The following is a 9,527-nucleotide window of genomic DNA, read 5'->3' as shown; positions in this document are numbered from 1 at the left end:
CTTTTTATTGGTTTTACATTAAATAAACTGAAACAATTCAATCCTTAATAATAAACACCTCCAATGATCCGGTTTTACATAAACTGAAACAATGATCCAGTATTACATTAACTGAACTGAATTTGAACAGTTATTCAATCCTTAATAATAAACACCTCCAATGATCTGGTATTACATAAAGTGAACTGAATTTGAATCAGCATTTGTTGTGTACTAGAATTTGACATGTTTTTTTTTACAGATGTCTAAATCTTACTTCAATCACACAGGTTTCCAAGCCTGTAGCTACAGCAGCCTCTGTTATATGGGGTGATCAAACGTGATCAACGTGAAACCGTCACATCCATAACGCCAGTTTTTCCTACATAATGCATTACGAAAATGACGCATAGTTTCAAAACCACACTTTTTGTGTTCATTCAAGTCTCCTTCATGCTACATATATCATAGTTTCGGCAGTTTCCTTCAAAATTCACAGAGTTTGTAGAAAACCTGTAATCTCTCACAAAAGTGTGTCCATTTCATGTCACATCCATAACGCTGATAAAATGCCTTGTATTCTTAGGATGAAATTGATTATATGAAATTTGAGGATTTCTCAGTATTCAGAGGACAGAGGTTACATTAAAAGTTATGCAAATTAATTCACTGATACTAATGTTGCCCCCACTCTAAGGCATTTTGTTTACCAATATGAGTCCAACTGTCACATCCATAACGCTGGAACTGCCCTCATATATTTCGGTAATGCTTGTGTGTAGTTGTGATTTAAGCTATAACAAGTTATATTGTAATTATAATAAGTTATATTAAAGGACAATTCCGGCGCAAAATGAACCTAGGGGTTAATAACACATGTGTACCGAGTTCGACAGTTCGCTAGGATTTGTTTTCATGCTAGTCGAATGTGACCAGTTTTATTGCAAACCGCTAATTAGCGTTTAACACTAGCCTTCGGGGCACACGTACAGTAGAAAGAAATTGCTATTTCTATACCACTAACAAGGCTCAAAATAGCACCACACTTACACAGTAGCATAATGAGGGTCTCTACATGTAAACCGAAGCATTGAGAACTTTGTAAGTGTACAGGCAGTTTATTAAAAAGATAGTTTAGAAGCATTGAGAACTTTGTAAGTGTACAGGCAGTTTATTAAAAAGAAACACATTACCGTTCACAAAGTGCACTTACAAAGTTCTCAACACCATAATGAAAATTATTTACGATAAACATTCACATGAGTCGACGCACCCTGAAACCAGTATACTGACCCCTTGGGTCAGGGAAAGTCTCCCTGATCCTCCAGACACAACAGCTGGGAATCACCACTCTGTTCCCAATTCCAAGGCTACCATGCTGCCATAGCACAAATTGCCGGTAGGCTGTGTGTCTGTATTGTCTTTGTTCAACCCCGGGCTCCTGTGCATCATCAACTGCAAAAATGTCATTCCAAGCAGCCCTGGCTGTAGCCTCAGAGCACCCTCATCCAGGATGTAGTACTGCATGTACTGTAGGCCATCCTGCTAATGCAGTTCTGTGGGGCCTGGCGGCAGCAGAGCCTCTACAGGTCAGTGTCCATTTCCCAGCAGTTGGTACAGGTACACCAGTGTAGTCCACCCCCATCAGGTACTCTTGGCCTCCCTCTGTCTTCATGCAAAGCCAGCACATCCATCCTGCTAATGCGGTTCTGGGGCCTGGCGGCAGCAGATCATCAGTCCTGGGAGCCTCAACATGACCTTTTGGAGGAAGTGGTCCTTCTCTTGCGCTCCCTGGATCTGGATTTCTGTGTTTCTCCTCTCCTGCAGATTCTGGAGTCTTCTCTGACTGTCAGGGTCAATGTCCTCCCTTCTCCCTTTTCTGCTTCCCTTCACCCCTCTGGTTTTTGCCCTGCCCCTGCGCTGGTTGAGAGTGTAAAATCAGACGATGTAGTTGAGGAATCCTGAAATAAATGACAAACGTATTATGGTTACATCCCCAACCGCCCACTGCGGTCTTCTGATGACCGTCTGTTATGCTGACCAGTCATAAAAACTAGGTCTAATACAAGACTCTAGTCCTCAGTGGTGGAATGAGTTGCCCAGTGCTCTCCGTTCCTGTGGTAGTTTTGGGTCGTTTAAGAGGGGTCTAAAGACATTCCTGTTCAACATGTACTTAGTTGTTTAACACTTATGTGTTATGGTTTGTATAAAATTGTTTTATTTTCATTAGGCTTGATTAATTTGATATTATTGCTTATTATTGATATTCTCCTTAATGTAGTCTTACCATGTCATTGTTTTTTTTATTATTGATTGAATGGACATTATTGTTTTATTATTGCTTTTCCCCTCATTTTTATTGCTTATTTTATTAGGCTATTGATTTAATTGATTCTCAAGATTTTCACAGACAATGCAAATGGCTATTACATGCTAAACTGTTAGGCAATACGTTTTTTTTCCATCCTTGTGTAAACCTATCTGGCTATTGCTAGACCGTTTCAAATTTACATCAGTTTCACACAAAAATAAAATAGCAAGCAATGTCATTATTTTCTTTCAAGCTTATTTCGTTTCATACTTTCATAAAATCATGCAACATACTCTACCTTGTCAATGGAAATCGTTATTTCCAAAGCAGGTTCTGGGCCCAGTTTCCCGAAAGCATCTTAAGCCTAAGAGCGTCATAAAGTCCCTCTTACGAACGTCTTAAGATTTGCCAACTGTTTCCCGAAACCATCGTAGCTTAAGAACGTCGTGAAAACACTCGTAAATCTACGAGTGCTCCAGAGTTCTCGTTACCGGCTAAGAGCGTCTTAATAGTACTTCTCACTGAGGTCACCAACAGAACATACAGAGGAATTACAACTTAGAATACATAATCCAACTTACGTTCCCATTCTTTATTCTGTTTACCTGATGAATCAGATTTTAGCGTGCAAAATAGTATAGCCTACATTTAATGGTCATAATAATGTGATGAAAAGCGGACAAAAATGCAATCCAGTTATGAAACGAGACGTTGCCAGAATAGTTTGCCATTATCTTTGCTAAGTGAGGGATATATTGTATTAGGCCTATGAGGTAAAAGCAGAGAAAGGAACATGTGGTTTAGTCTGTAGGCCTAGTACGGCATCAAAATCTAAGCCTACACATTTCCTCACTTTCTTACTCGACTTCTTTCTTATCTTCAAACATGTTCTTAAGTGACACAGCGAACAATTATTGCATGGTGAAACAATCTAATCTTAAATAATTACAATTATTTATGTCTGTGTGTGGTATATAACCTACTTGGGATGCTTACATGCAGATGTCAAAGTGTTTCTATTTTCGTATTGATGTGAATTAATGTGTAGATCCGAAGTTTAAACGGTAGGCCTATAGCTGTGACGTGCAGTCACCTGACATCACCATCAAATCAGAGGATATTTCAGAACTATTAACATGGACAGCTCCCCTTAAGAGCATCTTAAGAGCAGTGCACGCTACAAGCATGTTCGGGAAACAGTCCAAAACCAAACGAACGAGCGTAAGATGAATCGTAGAAAACCCTCTTAAGAGCGTGTCTCCGTCGTTATCGGGAAACTGGGCCCTGGATACTAAACAAACTAGATGTACCGCATAGCGGTACAAAATATGACCGCCGCTCAGTCCTGTACATCCATTCCGCGAAAATAAATCACACTTCAATTTGTCTCCATCTTTTACTCCATCCCCCACTCTTGAAACTTTTGTGTATGCTTGTTTGGCATGCCTGAGTGTGTGTGTGCGGCTGCACAGAAAGTAGCCTACTTGTGCTGAAAAGGTGAATAGATTGTAGAATAGCCAAAGAAGATGTAGCATTGTTATAAAACCTTTAAAATCTCTAAACAATCAGAAGTAGGGCAGGTCATCACAGTTCATCCATTGCAACTGGATTGATGAAAGGTCACTTACACCTGTAGGCTACATTGTATTTGGGAAAAGCAAAAGGTATCAGCATAATGTTATTTATTTATTTATTTATTTTTATGTATTTATAAACAAAAAAACATCTCTGTCAGTTCCATGCCGTTTTCAACAGCTATCAAAAACAAAGGTCATTTTGGATGGATGGATTTTTTGTGAATGTTTCTTCTTCTACATAAGATTTTAGTCATCTTTAGTTCATGTAATACTTTATTGTCAATGCACAAATTAAGTAACAGTAGTCTGAAACGTTATTGTTAATGCACAAATTAAGTAACAGTAGTCTGAAACGAAATGCTGTTTTACATCTAACCAGTGGTGCAAATAACTGACATGTCCAAATGGGCCTTGATGAAATGCGTCGCTAGACTGTTCATACACATTTTAGCGGGCCAAAGTTGAAGAAACTTTTGTCTGTTATTGTTAAAATGCAAATATAGGCTGATTCATGTTCCCTTGCATTGTGTAACTGAGGTCCATGGCTAGTCTGGCTTTCATCAGACCAAGCTCAATCTTTTAAGAAATCAAAAAAAAAATAAATAGCGGGCAGATCAGGCTGGGTTCACCCAGCCTAGTCCATAGGCACCCGATATTGTTTAATTTTCAGATTGAGATATACACGCTCTGGCTATTCTAAATGCAAAAATGCATTAGGGAGTTATGACAAAACTGTAACTAACAAACTAGATCCTAATAGAAAGCTGTTAGCTTCCCTAAGCTACAGGTAGGATTATAAGGTAGGCCTATTTACAACATAAATTGTCAATAGGCTATGCTGGCGACACAAATAAAATCTCCTTTGGAAACCAATGGCTTACGAATTTACAGTATCAAGCGGACTTAAACTGCCATATCGTGGCGAAAAGTTGTAATAACATTCACGCAGTTCCATGAGTCAAGGAAAGCGCGAATGAAGTAGCCACTTCTAAATGGGACCCACTACACAGTAGCTTAAGGTGTGTTGCTAAAGCAGCCATAATGAAATGAAGGTGTCATTGTTTGGATACTTCACACACACGTGCTTTTTTAATTTCACAGACTACAACTACCAAGCTGGAATCAAAGCACATCGATTCCCCTCTCACACCCTGCACGCACTTAAAACAAAATAAACAGGCGTCTCAGTCTCCCGCATGTATAGGCAAAACTGTATCAGACCCGATTAACGTTGGTAAATCTTCCATTGCACAGAATGATTTTGTAGCACGTGCAATAAATGACAGTCGAAAGATACAAACAGTGCTGCTATCAATTTGCTTGGTATAACCGCATTTATAGTTTTCTACAAATGGAATCAATCAAATGGGCCTCCATCACTCAACCAACGCTTAACGGTAACATTACCTAGGTCCTTATTGATATTACAAGATTAACGTACCTGCAGTAAAAACCAAGCATAACCGATAAACATCCTCACTTCATCCTCACTTACACTTCATGTGAACATCGTCCTGTCCTTATTAGATGTTCGCTGCGGTAAATTACAGTCCTTGTAGGAAGTGTCCATTATTTTTCAACCCACTTTTAACTTCCAAAAAATTACGTCTCACTGCAACGATCGCCATCTAGTGGACCAACGACTACTTATCGCCAATACTGAAAATGCAGCCATGATGATGATGATGAATATTTTGGCTTTCTTTTGATCCTATTGAATTTGTAATTATGTATCGGCCGTTCTAATACCGATAGTATGTGGGTGCCTGTGTGTGTGCATGTTTATATGTGTGCACCGCCATTTACAGGCCAATGAGTGTACAGTCACTAAATGTACACATAACCTAATTTTTTTAGCCCCCCCCATGGATGAAATTCTATGAAACTTAGCATACCCCCAGACCCCCAGAGAATGCCAGGTCAATCATACACATAAAATTTGGTGCAGTTCTGAACATCTTAACTGAAGATAGGGGCGATTAAAGCAGAATAATATTGCATTTTCATTTTTTACGGGGGCAAATCACAAATGAGTGATTATGAGCCAGGTTGATGTGGGCCCTTGAGACCAACATACCATAAAAGATTCACAGAGAACTGTGTCTGCCCTACCCTCCTTTCGGGGGGTCCAGTCCAGCGGGGGGGGGCTGCAGATGAAAGCGAAAAATGACGGTTCCATGCTATCCATGTGGGGGTACATGCCCACCAAGTTTTGTGTACCCCGGTCTTTCAGTGTCCCGGAATCCTTGTTGGTGTCGTCACTAAATGTACACATAAATTATTTTATTGTAAGGCCCCCATGAACGAAAGTACACAAAACTTGGCATGCATTCAGAGGGTGTCATAATGATCCTACACTTTTAATTTCGTGCAGTTTTGACCTTGTCAGCCAGAGATATTGAGATGAAAACACCTAATTTTTTGCTTTTTTTGTTTTTTAACTAGGTGGCGCTATACATGAAATAAGTGGTAATGGGATGGGTTGACATGCCCCTTAAGACCAACATACAAAAAAAAGGTGGACCTCCTAGGCCCTACGGTTCTCGAGATATTCACAGAAAACTGTCTCCGGCCACCTACAGGCCAGTTGGTGTATAGTAACATAAATTCATTTATTGTGTGGCCCCCATGAACGGAATTCCACAAAACTTGGCGTGCATACAGAGGGTGTCATAATGATCCTACACTTCCAATTTCGTGCAGTTTTGACTATGTTAGGTCACAGATACCTTCAATTACACCAACTCATTTTTACTTTTTTGTGTTTAACTAGGTGGCGCTATACATGAAATGAGTGGTTATGGAATGGGTTGACATGGCCCCTTGAGATCAACATACAAAAAAAAAATGGTCCTCCTAAACCCTACGGTTTTCGAGATATTCACAGAAAACTGTGTCTGCCCTACCCTCCTTTCGGGGGGTCCAATTCAGCGGGGGGGCTACAGATCAAAACGAAAAACGATGGTTCCATGCTATCCATGTGGGGTTACATGTCCACCAAGTTTAAAATTACCCGGTCTTTCAGTGTCCCGGGAATCATTGACGGAAATTTGGGCATGCGAAAAAGAAAAAAAAGAAAAAAAAAATCTGACTAAACCTATATGACCGCCGCTTCGCTGCGCGGCGGTCATAATAACGAGCGTGTGACTGGGATGGTAGACTAAATTATTTACGTCAGCGGTAATGGACAATTCCGCTTCCAACCTGTAGGGGGACCGAAGAGGAAAAGTTCTTTGGTGTTGCTTTATTGTTGATTACCAATTCACATTGAATAGTAAAATGTTTTCTTTTTTTTATTTTAATATTACTGTGTACTATTTATATATACTACTAAAATTAGTGGACAACTGCAGGGGAAGATCAGTTACAATACAGCCTCAAAACTAGAATCTATTTCTTCACAGACCCATCCTCGCATGCAAATTAGTTTATAAAATGATACCCATATGCAAATTAGCTCTCACAAAACAATGCAAAGAGTGTATATTTACACTAATTAAGTAAAAACATCCATTATTGCTTTGCCATGATGTTCCTGTAAAGGTGAAGTCGCACATGAACGAAAAAGGTAAAAAAGTACCTAATTTGCATAATGTAACTGCAATATCCTATCTAAAAACATACTTTTGTATGATCATTTGTTAATATTTGACACAGTTTGAATATTATTTGGGCCTAAAGCCATTAACCTATCTACTTACAGCCATATTATCAATACAATTCTTTATTATGCATTAATATTCACTAATGTATTTAAATATGCAAATTATCTCATTAACTATTTGTGATATAAAAATGTCCCAAGCAGAAATGGATTCTACGTGAAAACGTACTATAGAATCAATTGAGAAATGTTTGGTAGTGACCTTAATCAGATCGTTCTGGGTTTTGCCCTGTCCATGTTCTTCCCAAAAAGACTACAAACCCCAGCGTTCCTCTAGCAACTCATTCGTACATGTTGTACGGGTGGGCGTACGATGATTTACGAGTCTAATGGAAAGGGCCAATAGCATACCATAGACATAATCCCATTACCCCACATGGCTACCTCTCGCTCTATGATGCGTTTCCGCATTCTTGTGGTTGCGAGTGTCACATGACAGCAACCAGCCTGTCACACTGGGACTCTAAGCCTTTTCCCCGAGCGTTTACATAGGCTACCTCCGAATGAGTGACCCATCATGATTAAGTTAAATCATATGAGAATCAAGGGAAGAGTATTCACATGGATTAAGGGATTTTTGTCAGAGAGAACAATAATGGTGAGGATAAATGGGGTGACAAGTAAGCGGTATCAGGTAGAAAATGGTATCCCGCAAGGGAGTATTATTAGTCCTTTGTTGTTCTCCATCATGATAAATGACATTTTTGAGGAAGTGGAGAATTTTGTACGTGTAGCATTGTTTGCAGATGATGGGGCTTTATGGAAAAGAGGGAGGAATGTTGAATTTGTGGTGAATAAGATACAGCAAGCAGTTGATGTAGTGATAAATGGTCTATTAGATGGGGTTTTAGAATCTCAGTTGATAAGACCAAAACAATGTTTTTTTTCTAGAAAGAAATTGGCTAAGGAAATAAAAGTGAAGTTATCCACTAATGAGTTAGAAAGGGTTGATTCCTTTAAATACTTGGGCATATGGTTTGGTCAAAGGTTAACATGGGCAGTGCATATTCAAAAAATAATTGATAAATGCAAGAAAGTATTAAATGTAATGAGATGTCTATGCGGAGTGGAGTGGGGAGCAAGTAGACCTGCTCTAAGAACAATTTATACAGGATTGATCAGGTCTGTATTTGACTATGGTTGCGTAAAGGTCTGTATTTGACTATGGTTGCGTAAAGGTCTGTATTTGACTATGGTTGCGTAAAGGTCTGTATTTGACTATGGTTGCGTAAAGGTCTGTATTTGACTATGGTTGTGTAATATGTGGGTCTGCAGCCAAAACATGGCTTAGTAAGTTGGATGTGATCCAAAATCAGGCGTTAAGGTTATGCTGTGGTGCTGTCAAAACCACACCAGTAACAGCTATCCAGGTGGAGATGGGAGAAATGCCTCTTCACCTTAGAAGAGATCAGCTAGCCCTTGTGCATTGGGCAAACTTGAGAGGTCATATGAGTCACTCAGTTTTGAAGCAATGCCAAGTCAGAAGTTTTGGTTGGGTCATCAATGATAAAGTAAACAAAATGGGGCTTATTGAATTGAAAATAAGTTCCACTGTACCTTTCCCAGCTGCTCCACCATGAGTTTCTAAGGAGGTGTCCATTGATTTGGGATTATTAGAAGAAAAGCAAGATAATGACATGGACAAATACAGGGTGCAGAGCTATTTAATGGAGAGGTATAGTGAGGATATAACTATATATACAGATGCATCTAAACTAACGGATAAAAGAATGGGGGTTGCTTATGTCATCCCAAAGTTAAAAATTAAAGTTGGTAAAAGAATCAGTGATGATTTAGCAGTTTACACAAAGCGGGACTGATTGCTGTGTGGCTAGCTTTGCTTTTGGTGGAGGTCAATAGGCCATGGATGGCAGTAATTGCTTCAGATTCCAGCTCAGCTTTGATCAGTATCAAAACGTTTCAGTCAAAGTCAAGGCAGGACATTGTGTATGACATACTGCAAGTTGCAAATAATCTGATAAAGTCAGGAATTATT

Source organism: Alosa alosa, chromosome 7 (assembly GCF_017589495.1).
Source record: "Alosa alosa isolate M-15738 ecotype Scorff River chromosome 7, AALO_Geno_1.1, whole genome shotgun sequence".
Taxonomy (NCBI): domain Eukaryota; kingdom Metazoa; phylum Chordata; class Actinopteri; order Clupeiformes; family Clupeidae; genus Alosa; species Alosa alosa.
Note: the sequence above shows the minus strand (reverse complement) of the source record.